This window comes from Pleurodeles waltl, chromosome 4_1 (genome assembly GCF_031143425.1).
Source record: "Pleurodeles waltl isolate 20211129_DDA chromosome 4_1, aPleWal1.hap1.20221129, whole genome shotgun sequence".
Classification (NCBI taxonomy): domain Eukaryota; kingdom Metazoa; phylum Chordata; class Amphibia; order Caudata; family Salamandridae; genus Pleurodeles; species Pleurodeles waltl.
In genome coordinates, this window is record NC_090442.1 from 556,385,072 (window position 1) to 556,399,569 (window position 14,498).

Below are 14,498 nucleotides of genomic sequence, written 5' to 3' on the forward strand. Positions count from 1 at the left end.
AAATGAATTGACAAATGGCAGCGCTGCAAGTTTCATAGCTGCACTGCCCTACACCAATGTAAAAGGGCAGGAATGCACCATATTTATGAGATACAGTACATTCTTGTCCTTTCACCCAGTATGTGCCCACAATTTGGTGCCTAGTCCCAATGCAGGCACCCTTGCACCATGGTGCAAGGATGACTGCATTGTTGTTAGGATTGCTTTTGTGCAGGAAGGGACACCTTTTGGCACAAAACCTATCCATGGAGACATTTCCCTCCTTCTTTGTGTGCTGCGGAATGCAGCACTCATAGAAAGAGTCACAAACTAGGGGAAATAAAGATATCTCTCCTTGTTACACCTCACCAGAGGAGGCATACAGTTTTGACTCATTCCCAGGTTCTTAAATCTGGCAATGCACCAAAATCCATGTGTGTTGCATGGGGAAACCCACTGCAATGCCCAGAGAAGGCCCCCTGGTGCAGTGTAAGGCAAGGCAATATCACAAAATAAAATGACGGATGGAGTGTTGAATCTTTTCAAACACTCACCCCCAGTCACAGATCTGGGTTTAATCCATTGTTATTTTGCTTGCCATGTCACCCCAGTTTGGACCCAGCTATATGCAAATCTGTCTTGACCATGCTCCCAATAGGAGCAGTCCAGCCCGAGCTGCTGAGCCAGGTCCTACCTGGACAGGATTCAAGCATCCTGGGACCGGGTTCAGGGTATCACCCTTCATCAGCCAGGCTAGCTTGAATTTAGTGGTGCAGCAAGCAGTGTAAGGCAATGCATTGACTTGCGCTGCATTGCCTTACACCATATCTAGGAGGCCATGAAAAGCTTCACAAAGTGGCTTTGCTTGGCCTCATAGATATGGGTCTGCACTCTGTGCTGCCAGAGCATCATGAAAAGTGACACAAGAGGCTTGTAAATAAACCTCAAAAAGTTCTTGTGTTATGTGCTTCATAAACAGTACCAGGCAGTGTGATGTGGCATTAAAAAGAGTATTAGTCCTAGCCCCTTGATATACTTCTGTAAAAAAATTGCTGTCCAGAGATTCTCATTTTTGATTTGTGTTTTTGTATCATTAGAGAAGCAATTTAGCTTGGGTAGACTGCTAATAAGAGCCACTTTTTTCTGAACGACATTTTAAAAAATAACAGATGTTTTGCAGTGATGATGTAATATTTCAGGAACCATGAGAGCTATATTCTTCATTTTGGTGTCAGAATTTTGGGGTCAAGCAGTCTTATAGCAACAGACAGTAACTCCTCAGAGCAACCCTTCTGTCATTTTCCAAAAGGAAAGCTCTATAATGATGTCTTTTAGCCACCCTATTGTTAATTTATTTTAATATTGTTTTTAATTCACTGTTTCCATTGATTAAAAATTGTAAACATGCGCAAAACAGGTGATAGCAGAAGATCTTTACCTCCTGACAGATTGTTGCTACATTTCAAATCAGAGGACTCCTTCAACAAAGAAAAATGTGTCATATGCCAAAGTGATCTGAAAGAAAAGCTAACATCATCTGTGGGCTGACAGAAGAGAGTTTGAGGTGCTGCAGAAATACAGCAAGACAAAGTTTACAAAAGATTGAAACTGATGGGTAAAGAGGATCAAATATTTTATCATTGTAAAAACATGTGCTATAAATCTTTTACAATGGAAAAAAGCATGACTCATTAACAAATAGCAGAAACCAGTGAATCACAACAAAAATCTGAGGCCCATATTTATACTTTTTGACGCAAAACTACGCTAACGCAGTTTTGCATCCAAAAAATTAGCGCCGGCTAACGCCATTCTGAAGCACCATGCGTGCGCTGTATTTATTGAATGACGTTAGCCGGCGTTAGCCACCGGCGCCGTCTGGTGTGCGTTAAAAAAAACGATGTACACCAGGCAGCGCCGGCGTAGGGGGATATGGGGCTTGGGCGTCAAGAAATGGGGCAAGTCAGGTTGAGGCAATTTTTCGCCTCAACCCGATTTGCGCCATTTATTTTTCACTCCCAACCCCCATAGAAATGACTCCTGTCTTAGCAAAGACAGGAGTCATGCCCCCTTGCCCAATGGCCATGCCCAGGGGACTTCTGTCCCCTGGGCATGGTCATTGGGCATAGTGGCATGTAGGGGGGCTCAAATCAGGCCCCCCTATGCCACAACATTTTTTTTTTTTTAAACTTACCTGAACTTACCTTAATGTCCCTGGGATGGGTCCCTCCAGCCTTGGGTGTCCTCCTGGGGTGGGCAAGGGTGACAGGGGGTGTCCCTGGGGGCATGGGAGGGCACCTCTGGGCTCCTTCAGAGCCCACAGGTCCCTTAACGCCTGCCTTTTGCAGGCGCTAAAAAACGGCGCAAAAGCGGGCGTACGTCATTTTTTTTGACCCGCCCACTCCCGGGCGTGAATTTTGCCCGGGAGTATAAATCCAACGCACATGCCTCGGAGTCTATTTTTTAGACGGGAACGCCTACCTTGCATATAATTAACGCAAATAAGGTGTCCACGCTAAAAAATGACGCTAACTCCATGGACTTTGGCGCTAGACGCGTCTAACGCCAAAGTATAAATATGGAGTTAGTTTTGCGTCGAAATTGCGTCAAAAAAAATGACGCAATTCCGGCGCAAACGGAGTATAAATATGCCCCTGAGTCTTCTGAGAAAGTGATGACAACGAAACCCAGTGCCCATCCACTTAGAAGATCAATGGCTTCCCCTCACCCACCTCCAACAACTGATGAGAAAGCAGAGGATCTTCAATGTGTTATCTGTGGTTTAGCTAGAACAAGGCCAAGGCCAAAGGGATTGATGAAAGAACAAAGTATATAGTATGTGAGTTTCAAAGGGCAAACATACTTTTATCTGCAGCTAGTTACTTCCAAAATGAAGTTTTCAGTCGAGCAGCTGATCTAAACAGCGACATGAATGTATTTGAGGTAGATTTGTATGGCCACCTGAACTGCATGTGTACATAAATTTTAAAATATGAATTAACAAAGAGATCGCAACAGCAACCCAACTACCAGCCTTCAGTTAAGTTTGCACTCTTTGAAAAAGCAAATGAAGTTGAAAAGCCACTCTTGAGTGCTAGGCTACAGGTTCATACTCAGTGAGATCAGAGAAATATTGGTCAACATTGATGAAATTGTACTGAGCCATACTAACGAAATTAAGATTTTTCTGGTGAGAATGTACAATGATAGAATTTGTTTTTGTCATTCTAAAAAAAGAATGAGATGCTTAAGGTGGTCTCTGTTGACTTAAAACATGATGCTTTAAAATCAGCAGCGAACCATTTTAAGAAACACCTTGAAAGATTTTGATTTTGGACTTAATATCAAATTTTGTAATGCCCCAGAGCTCCGCAAATCTTTGCGAGTCAACAAAAGTGCCTGATATTGTCGTAACATTTTTTACATCATTGTTTGGTATCAGCAAAGCAAAACTGTTACAAACTAAAGTTCTTGAGTTCGTAACAATCCCATGAACCAACAGGCTTCCGCTGTGCAAATATACTTTCTTTTCCAAATCAGTTTTTATTATTGATATCATGGCAAAAAGAAAACTCCATTAAACATGATGACTGCCCATGCGATCTATGACACGTGTAAGAGTAAAGAGCTAATCATTTCAATGAATAGTATTGGTGATCAACAAGTTATAATGACGTAGTACAGAGCAGGAAACTGTTAGCAGCTCATGCTTGTGAATCAGACAGCACACCACTTCAAAGTCACTTTACTAGGAAAGGATTTACAATTGTTGCTCTTGATAATTTTGATTTTGAAGACAGTTCTTTTATGTCTGGAACATCCAGCATACATGGTACTGCCATGGTGCTTTTTCAAGACTTTACCAATGAAGTAGCTGCTGGAAAACTAGCAGTGTCAGCTGTAGGTATAAAGAAATGAAGCTGCAAATTTATAACCCAACTGACTTGCGAACATGTGGCAAATCACTACAAACTATCAACATGTCCCAGTCTACCAGAAAGTTTCAAAGTGGCTAAGGACATGGATCTTCTACCTGATCCTGTGGTCCACAAAGCTTATTTAACAGAATTTTTCAGAAAAGCTAATTCCTTCGTGAGCTGTAATTCATGCCCTTATCTCCCAGAATACTGCCCCACTTATGAAGGTTGGGTTTTTACCAGTAATACCATCTCCAGTCACAAACTATGCAATGGTATACACAGCTAAAATACAAACCTCAGCTTGAAGACCAGCCTATCCTGCCAATTTCCTGCGATGAAGGTGTTTTCCATGTTGGAGCTGACATTGTTATGAGAAATCCAGTAGAATACACTCAGCTCAAAATCAGAAAAACAGGTTTGTCAAGTTTGCCAAAGAATGTGAAGAAAAATCAGAACTTTGCAAGTAATGGGTAAATGTTTACACATTATAGCTCTAGTTAAAAACTTGGTACATGCTGATCAGGAAGGTGTTTTGGAGCTGCATGTGAAGACACAAATGTGATTGCATAAACTACCTGAGATAGTGGTCCTAGCATTTGGAAAGAGTAAAGAAGCTAGAGGTGAAAAACCATACCTCTACAGAAAATTAATTCAATGACATTTTGGGGGTCATTCTGACCCTGGCGACCGGTGGCCGCCAAGGCCACCGACCACGGGAGCACCGCCAACAGGCTGGCGGTGCTCCCATGAGCATTCTGACTGCGGCGGTTCAGCCGCGGTCAGAAGCGGAAAGTCGGCGGTCTCCCGCCGACTTCCCGCTGCTCGGGGGAATCCTCCATGGCTGCGGAGCGTGCTCCGCAGCCATGGGGATTCTGACACCCCCTACCGCCATCCTGTTCCTGGCGGGTCTCCCGCCAGGAACAGGATGGCGGTAGGGGGTGCCGCGGGGCCCCTGGGGGCCCCTGCAGTGCCCATGCCAATGGCATGGGCACTGCAGGGGCCCCCGTAAGAGGGCCCCACTGTGTATTTCAGTGTCTGCAATGCAGACACTGAAATACGCGACGGGTGCAAACTGCACCCGTCGCACCCCTGCAACTACGCCGGCTCAATTCTGAGCCGGCGTCCTCGTTGCAGGGGCATTTCCTCTGGGCCGGCGGGCGCTCTTTTGGAGAGCGCCCGCCGGCCCAGAGGAAATGTCTGAATGGCCGCCGCGGTCTTATGACCGCGGTGCGGTCATTTGGCGGCTCCCTCCAGGCGGGCGGCGCCCGCCGCCCGCCGGGCTCAGAATGAGCCCCTTTGTCATGAAAAACAAAGACAGAAGGTTCAATGCTGTGGCTCCAGAGTTGAAACTGGTACTGAAAATCCACAGATCACAGAAAAACTCCAAGGGAGTTGTTGGTCAGACACATAAAAGTGAATATGTTAATCAATGGCAGCTAGTTTACCATGAAGTCCCTTCTATTGGCAGTGTTTTCAGAGAGATGACAAACTCAAAATTAATGGACCATCGTGAAACTCCTCCTCTCCACAAACTTGTGGGAAAGAGAGGGGAACATTTTAATAAGCATGTTGACAGCCTTCTTCATTTCATTCAGTAGCAAGGAAACCCCTTTGAAATGACTGAGCCTGTGTGACTACACAACTACGTAACCAAACATTATGTAGATAACAATATAAAGACATGTCAAGTAGATGCCCTGGAACATGGATCAAGAGTATACACAGAACTGAAGCAGGAAAGATTTGTACTGAAATAGAAAAAGCTGTTTGACATAATCGCTAAAGATAAACACCACACTTCAATTGCCATAGTAAGAGTATCCTCCTACCAGTCACTACAAAACAAGTTACAAAAAGATAACTTTTGCAAGCACATAGAGAGATAGATGTAGCAAAAGAAAGGGGTGAATTTATCAAGGACATTCTGTTTAATTATCTTCTTCTAACAAACACATTATTCAGTAGAGGTGCTACAACCAAACCAGTGAAGCACCAACTTGTAGAAGAGCTTGAAAAAAATAACTTTCACCTGAAAGATTTCAGTCCGAAAAGGTGTCCTCATTGAAAACTGCTGTTGTTGTGGACTGTATGTCACAATTGCGAATGGTCAAGTTTTCATCCATGCAAAATTTTGGAGAGGTCGTTCGGACTGTTCTATGATCTCAAAATCAGTATGTACCTTGAAAGAACTGCACATTGTCTTTGATAGTTATCTTGATAGTTATCTTGAACTATCTGTCAAAGAATGTGAGAGAATCAGATGAATGTCTACAAATGGAAAAATTTACCTTGTCCGCATCAATAATTCAACACCTATACCTGTGCAATTTGATAAATTCCGGTCATCAACATTGAAAAAAATGAACTTGGAAATGTTAACTCGCCAAAGTATAACTAATGCTTCAGTGAACTGAATTCCCAATTATTGCCAGCAGAATGATTGCCAATGAGGAGTTGGTGCCTGCAGGGATATATTCTAAAGGTATGGGCCACATAGTTCGGCAACTTAACAGCAAATTGGAGGAAATTGACCATCAGGTTGTGTCACATGTTGAGTGGGCTGTTCGAAATGGCTCCATTGTGCTAGTTAGATTTATTGCAATGTTCAGAAGTCAAGAATTGTCAGAGTTATGGAAACCTTATGGAACAGGCGAGAAAAAGCACTTAGGGCCTGATTACCAGTGTGGTGGTCCTTGGACCACCACACTTGCTGTGGCTGTTGGACCGCCGTGGTTGTGGTAGTCCAATCGCCACATTATGAGGTTGGTGGGCAGCCCTGTCAACCAACCGCTGTGTCCTAATGGTCTGATGGTGGCAGAGGTCAGAATTGGCCAGGGCAACAGTGAAGTTAGCGCTGCCCTGCCCTGCCAATTACGACCTGGTTCTCTCTGCCATGAAAAGGCTGTCAGAGAACAGGTGCCCAGCACTCTCACAATACTCACTTTCTGGTGTTCAGACAGTGAGCATTGCGACCGTGCTGTGCCCCGGCAGGCAGCAGCATTGCCGCCGGCTCGCTTACGAGCCGGCAACAATGCTGCTGCCACTTTCCCACTGGACTGATAGGCGGAAACCATGGTCTCTGCCCATAAGCCCAGCGGGAAAGTCGTAATGGGCCCGGTGGGCAGGTAGTCAGTATGGTGGCAGCCTCCCCATTGGAAGTTCAGCAGCTGAGTCATCCTGTCCACCAAATTCGTAATCAGTTCCTTAATCCCGCTTCATATTCTATACAAGAAACTAGACCCAGAGATGCCCAGTGTTCTTATCAATGCACATATTCTTACGGGTGATGGCTTTACCAGCAAAACTGAAACAAAGCTAGGAGCTTTAGCTGCTGAACCTGTGAAGTTTATAAAAGGCTTTGCTGAGACAGAAGAAGAATGTGACTTTAAAGACGTCGAAAAATATCTTGTTCGTGTGTGGAAAGCGACTTCTGACTGTTACACATTTTACGATCTTCGGTGCAGTGAGTTCAAGAGATTAGTCCCGCTAAGTGACCTTCCACCGACATCATATTCTGTGCGTGGACACATTAAAGGAGCATCCTAATTGATCAGAAGATCTGTGTGAATTTGGTTGGGAAAGTTTTGATGGAGTGCTAAAACCTACAAAATTTCTAAAGCCTCTACCCACAGAAATTACACATACATGGACTTACAAATCTGTGGTACAAAAAGATGTCCATGTCGATATGCTATTCTCAAATGTTCAACATTCTGTAAATGTACCACAAGCGGTTGCTGAAATACATAAAGTGAACTATGAAAATGTGTCTAAAACAGGAGTGATAAACATCATTGTTTATCATATTCATATCATAGACATTGTTTGATGTATATATAAAAGGATTAAACAATATTTGTATTTGTATATTTGCTTTATATGTCTCTTCTTCCTCCATTATAGCTGTCATTTTGGAAAATGGTAGAAGGGTTTCTCTGAGGAGTTATTTTCTGTCTTTATAAGAATACTTCACCCCCAAAACCTATGTTTTGACACCAACATGAAGTATATAGGTCTAAAGGTTCCTGAAATATTACACCATCACTGCAACACATCCACCATTTTTAAAAATGTTGTCCAGAAAAATATGGTCCAGATCACCAAGCTAAATTACTTCTCTAATGATTAAAAAACATAAATATAAAATGAAAATCTCTAGACAGCTATTTTTTTATGGCGGTATATCCTTGGGGCAAAATTATACACTGAGTAGAGCAAACAAGCTGCAAAATCTGTTTGAGTATCAGTCTGATTTGTTGGTGGACCACTGTCAATTCATGTATGGAAAGTTATGGAAAGCACACCCTTAATGTCAGGATAGAGTGTTTATGTCAATGAGCTAGCTGGCCATCACCGCTTCAACATTCCTTTTCATGCTCTAATGGTAGCCTGGGTTTAACCTGGCACTAAACAAGTTGTCTGTCTTTCACTGATGCTCACATTACCTTAAAATGATAAATGCCCCTTCCAGTCATGCGATTAATATATTGATATATTTTACCCCACATAAGTCTTTGTCTGAAAGAATTTGGGAGTAGAATGCTTTTCATGTTTTAGAAAGGTTGCTGCCAAAATAAGCATTATTTGATTTATTGATTGACTGTCAGCTATTCACAATTTTAGCCACTAGATGACACATTTACTTGAAAGTCATGCAATACAGCAATCAAAGTTGCTGCTCTTCATTGAACAAAAGAGAGCAGGACAACACCTTATCTACTAAGATGCAACATCTCTACTCCAGATATTGGGCACTTTAGGCTGCCTTGCATCATGCGAACACACTTGCACTATAGTACAAGGGTGTCTGTGTGATACCTTTTACAGGTTTTGTTTTGGATGAGTACCTTTCGAGAGCACATTACCATTCTTTGACATAACTTAACATTCTTCCAATGTACAACACACATGCAAAGGTTGAAAAATTTGGAGAAAAAACCTTTTCTACTACTTCACACCTGCCTCGAAGAGGCATAAATGTTCGGTGCAAAACTGGGTCTACAAATTATAGTAGATAGGGGTTGCATCAAAATTGATGGGTGCTCGCCTTAATGCAAAATAGTGCAAATCGGTACACAGCACTACTTTGTGCTACTCTGGGTCTCCTTTCCGATGTAAACCACGTTTTACGCTGGAAAGTAAATTCCAAAGTTATAGTTACTTGAGAGAACTCTAACTATAACTGCTGAATTTCTAAGGATTGGTGCGAGTAAATTCAGAACTATAACATGCCTGTAATCTTTAGTTTTTTTCCTACAAATTACTATGTTTTGTTTTTTAACAAGAAGTAATTTTCACAACTATTCGTTCATCCAACCACCACTATGCCCAGCTTGCGGCGGATGCCTATAACCACCTCACCTTGCGCTTCGCACAGCCTTTGGCGGTGTGCAATGGGGGTTGGCCAGACAGCTTGGCCTGCGGCCAGACCCTGCAGCCAAACCCTATAAAAATCTAACCTGCAATGGCCCACCTCCCCAGGCCACTCACAGCCCTGGGGGACCCCATTCCCCAGAGCCTGGCCTAAACATTTAATTGTTTCTGGGGAGGTGGGCCATGTGACCCTCTCCGCAGGCCGATCTTGGCCCCAGGGACCCCATCTCCCAGGGCATGGCCTAAGTATTTATTGTTTTTGGGGGAGGAGGGCTGCGTGGCCCCCCTCCCCAGGCTCATCTCATCCCTGGGGACCCCATTCCCTGGGGCCCAGCCTAAGTATTGTTTTTGGGGCGGGGTGGATGCACAGCCCTCTTCACTAGGCCGATCCCAGCCCCGGGGACTCCATCCCAGGGCACCCAGTCACAATTTTGGGGACCATGGGGGGAGGCTGAAGGCCACCACGGTCCCAGTTGGCTCCCCCCCTCCTGTGGGAGACAGCATTCCTATCACAGAGAGCAATGTTTCCTGGGCTCCCTGCCCGCATCTCTACAGGCAGGGAGACAGAAGAAATTTCTGCCCCCAGCGAAGGAGAACTGCTTGGCAGCTTTCCCTCACTGTGAGTGTTTGCTGTGACTTGGCAGCAGTTGTCAAAGCTTCAGCTAAGCCACAGCAAACAGCTATGTCCTCGGGGTGGGCACCCCAGGATGCAGTAGGAGCCATCCCTGGGTGTTGAAAGTCTAATAGGGGCCTACACTGGCTTCTTGAGGGGGGCCGCACGGTCCCCTTCCAACAAATAAAGCCCTAGGGGGATGGTGGTCCCTGGGGCTGCGGAGGGAGCCGCATGGACACCCCAGGAACAGAAATTCAGCAATGGCCCAGGGCGGTGGTGGTCCCTGGAGCTGCGGGAGTCCAGGCAGACCCCTGCAATATATTCATTTGAATCTTTGGGGAGGTGGTGGTGGTCCCCTGGGCTGTGGGGGAGGCCGTGGGCCCTCCTGTTACAAGTGTTTGAAGCCTCAGGGAGGTAGTGGTCCCAGAGGCTGTGGGGACCGACGGGCACTGCGCATTAAAAATGCGAATGCCCCACCTGGGACCTGGCCCAGCCGGGGGGCTTACAGAAACAAGTGCAGGAGCCGGCGCTTGCTTTTTAAAAAAAAAAAATCTGCAAATTTGTAAATTTCATGAATTTGCAGCACATTTTGAAAAAAAAAAACACTTCCTGGTCTGAAGTGTTGGCAGCCATACATCACGAAGGAAGGATCCGCATCCCTAGATATACACATCTTTTTTCCCTTTAATATAGCGAAAACTATTGCACAGATTTACAGCAAATAAGTGAAAGCATTATCTGTGTACCGAAAGCAGCTTTCTGCCAAATTTATTGTAATTCTGTTCCGTGGTTCAGGCTGTAGTAGTATCTAGAAGACATATGGGGATTAACATGGGAAACACAACTTTTTTGACTGCCCTTTTTCTCAGCCCCTGCTTGATGGATCACCACAAAACTTTCCATATGCAACAAAACACCTCAGCACACCTTTTGGGGAAATTTCAGGAGGATTCGTCAAATGGTTCCAAAGATATAGGCAAGTCAAAAACGCTTTTTCCATGGAAACATGGTCACCACCAATAGGTAATATATATATATTTATAGACCTGGCCTTTTTTGTTTTGCCAATGAATTTGGCTCTGCTTGACAACATTTTCAAAACTTATACTTCAGTCAGTTCAGCTACTGTGTTTAAGATTTCAGGATGATCCGTCGAGCGGGCCCCAGAACACTTTTTCCCCATTTTAATATTAAGATTTTTCATTTTTTTTTACCCAACTACAACCTTAACCACTGAACTGAATTACACCAAATTCTGCAGAAAGCTGGCTCTTGGTGCAGAAGGCATGTTTTTGTCATTTGGTGTAAATCACTTCAGTAGTTTCAGAGAAATTAGAGTTTAAAATATATAGATATAAAGGGATGCGGATCCTTCACAGATCCAACTCGCCCTGTGCTAATATCTGATTGGCTGCCAACAATTCAACAAGGAAGTGTTGGCAGCCATTTTGGGACTCTGCTTCAGCCGAGTCCTACAAAAAAGTGAAAAAACAAAAAATATGGGTGTGGGTACAGCCACCCTAAACCTTAGTTCTGGTGCTGGGGTCCTAGAAAGACCCTGGTAGGCCTTAAAAAGCATTTTTTCCACATTTTTGGCGGAATCTGCCAAAAATTGTTTAAAAAAAAAAAACAAGCGCAGACTCCCACGCTTGTTTCAGTGAAGCCCCCTGTGTTGGCCATGTTTCTGAGGCATTGAAATTTTGAATACACACTGGAGACCGCAACCTCCCCAGAGCTATCATCTAAGTAAATACGGGAGGGCTGCCCGGCCTTCCCGCAGTCCTGGGGACATCACCAAAGGCCGTACGCAGTGCAAGGTTGGGTAGTTATGGGGGGGTGTCCTAAGGAAAGTATAACTTGTGCCCTCGCTAAGCAGTGCTAGTTACCCCACAAATTACGGCACTCATGACATGTTTGATAACATCATTGATAATATCAATGTAACATTGGCAGTACAATTTTTGATGAAAAAACTTTGCAGGGCTAAACTGTAACAAGTGACTTTCCATGGTTTTGTACGTTTAAAATGTAAGCCTAACTATAACATCCCTGTAAACTTTGTTGTTTTGAAGTGAAAAAAATAATATATATATATATATACAGTATATATATATATATATATATGTGTGTGTATAGAGGGAGAGAGAAAGAGAGAGCTACCTAAATAGATCGATATTGTGTGTCTACAAGCACACACCCACAATATATATACAAATACATCCACATATCCTTTACACACACGTTTCACACAGTAGAGTGTGGGTATATATGTGTATATATATATATATATATATATATATATATATATATATATATATATGTCTCTGTGTATGTCTTTAACGTATATATGTATAAACATATTTGTTGTACGTGTGTGGTGTTTAACATGCCGTTTTATTCCACTTATTATGTACTTAAATAACATTATAGAGACATTTGTTAGACATTTCAACACCACGGCTGTCGTGACGAAAGGAAAACAAATTGCCTTGATATCATTGTATTCATCTTATTCATAATACAAAAAGAAGAAAGGAGAAAAAAAAGAAATAATTACCGAGAGTGCAGTTAATATCAGTCCTAATAGCCTTGATTACTCAAAAATGTAAGACTACAAAATCAGTAATGGAATGAACAAAAGAGAAAAAACAAGCTATATTTAATGCAGTGCATCTGATACATGAAAAGGAGCTATAATTACAAAATTATCAAGGAGTAGTTATTGTTGGCTGTAATGGCCTAGACAACTTAAATCCATCACTGCCACCTTCTGAATTTTAGAACAGCCATATCTTTAGAATGAATCTACATAAAATATTACACGCTGGTGGTTTATTCGCCGTAGATATATGACTTGTGTGAAAATCCCCATAAATGAATATGCCTTTTCGGAGATGGACTGCGGAATTGTCAAAAATGAATACAGATGATCTCTGCCGCACACACCACTACACTGTCTGAAAATATGGCAGATTTGACCCCATTTCGCAATAAATGTGCACATAAACTAATGAAGAGGCTCAATCTACTGATAAAATAATCAATAAAATAGACATAAACGTGTTCTAGTAATTCCGGTGTTTAAAGTATAGAAACAGAAGGTCATTTATTCCAGGCCCAATCAGAATGACTCAATCCTTCATGATTTCGAGACCAATAAAATAAGTTAAATTGGAGTGGGTTATAACAGCAACTTTTATTTGCAACACTGAGTTAGGGCAACATCTAGGTTGTCATATATAAACTGTGTTACATACAAAAACAAGCTGCTTTAAGAAATGTTGTGTTATGATATGCTTCAGTGTGTTTTGTTCTGAAATTTAAAAATGTGCTACGGGTAGTGCAATGTTCGCTTCATCACTGCATGCTTGTTTCTTAGCACTAGAGAAAGCAACTAACATCTTAGGGGCCTGAAAAGACCGTTCACCAAACGTTTGCAAACTGCACACCTACCATTTTACTGCACATACATTCCTGTTTTGGTCCGCAGCCCTTGGTTATATACATTTGGATCGGAGAGAAAGCATCATTTCGTTTGTGTCAGCAATCTCTGATTCAGCCACGCCCTTGAAATTTTCGCTTTTCAGGAAAAATCAAGTAAGTGCATTACTTTGCAAAACGTTTGTTATTTGAGGGAGCTCAGACACCACTACTTACTTCTTTGTTTTCTGGTTGTTTGGTATTGCATGGCCTGGAGATAGAAGTACGGACCCTGTTTTTGGCTTGGTGCAGACCTGGGTTTTTAATACATTTTCTCCATTTGCTAGTGTTTCTTGAGAATTTTGTACAGCTGTGTTAATCATTTTAATTTGTTGCTGTTTCACTGTTTTGGACCTTGCCTGCCCTGCAGTAGTCTTTATGTGTATTTTTTTAATGTATGCTTCACATTATCACTGCTGTTGCTCTATATGCAAGTATGGCCTTCTATTAAATGCAAAATGTAAGCTATTTGTTATCTTTATACTGTATGCCTGTTAGTAACTAGAGTCGTGGTGGCTCCTGGAATCCAGGCCATGTAGCCATACATGTTCCTTTGTTCTCAGCTACCTCTACCCAATGCAATTGTCAACCATTTTTTGTGAATGTGTGATACAGCTGTTATTGTGTTTTACTTTTTTCTGCAACTTTAAAAAGACTTTTGGAGGTGTAATTGATGTTGTCTTGAGTGGTTTGTGGTTGGTAGATTTTTAAAGTGTGTTTATTTTCTTTGCTGATTTACTGGTGGTGGATAAAAGGCAGTCCCGACTGTGGGATATATATATGTGCAATCAGGTTCAAAGTCTCCAGAAAGGAAAAAAGACTGCTATCCCCTTTTTTCTGAGCTACACCTTCTGATTATCTTGATATGCATTGGAACCAAACTAGACATTGGAACCAAACTAGACTCGCAATAAACGATTAGAGAAAACGAATCCTGAAAGCCGTGGAAGGAACCAGTGTGATAAGAAGCCACTGATTGTTAGAGCTGAGAGTGGCACAGAGGAAGAACAACTCACATCTATTCAACCTGCTCCTAGTCATATACTTACACCAACACCACCAGCTTCCAACTTTTCAAGAAGACCCCAAAAACCTGCAGCAAGCATGACCTAGACCACAGTCGCAGTCCACCC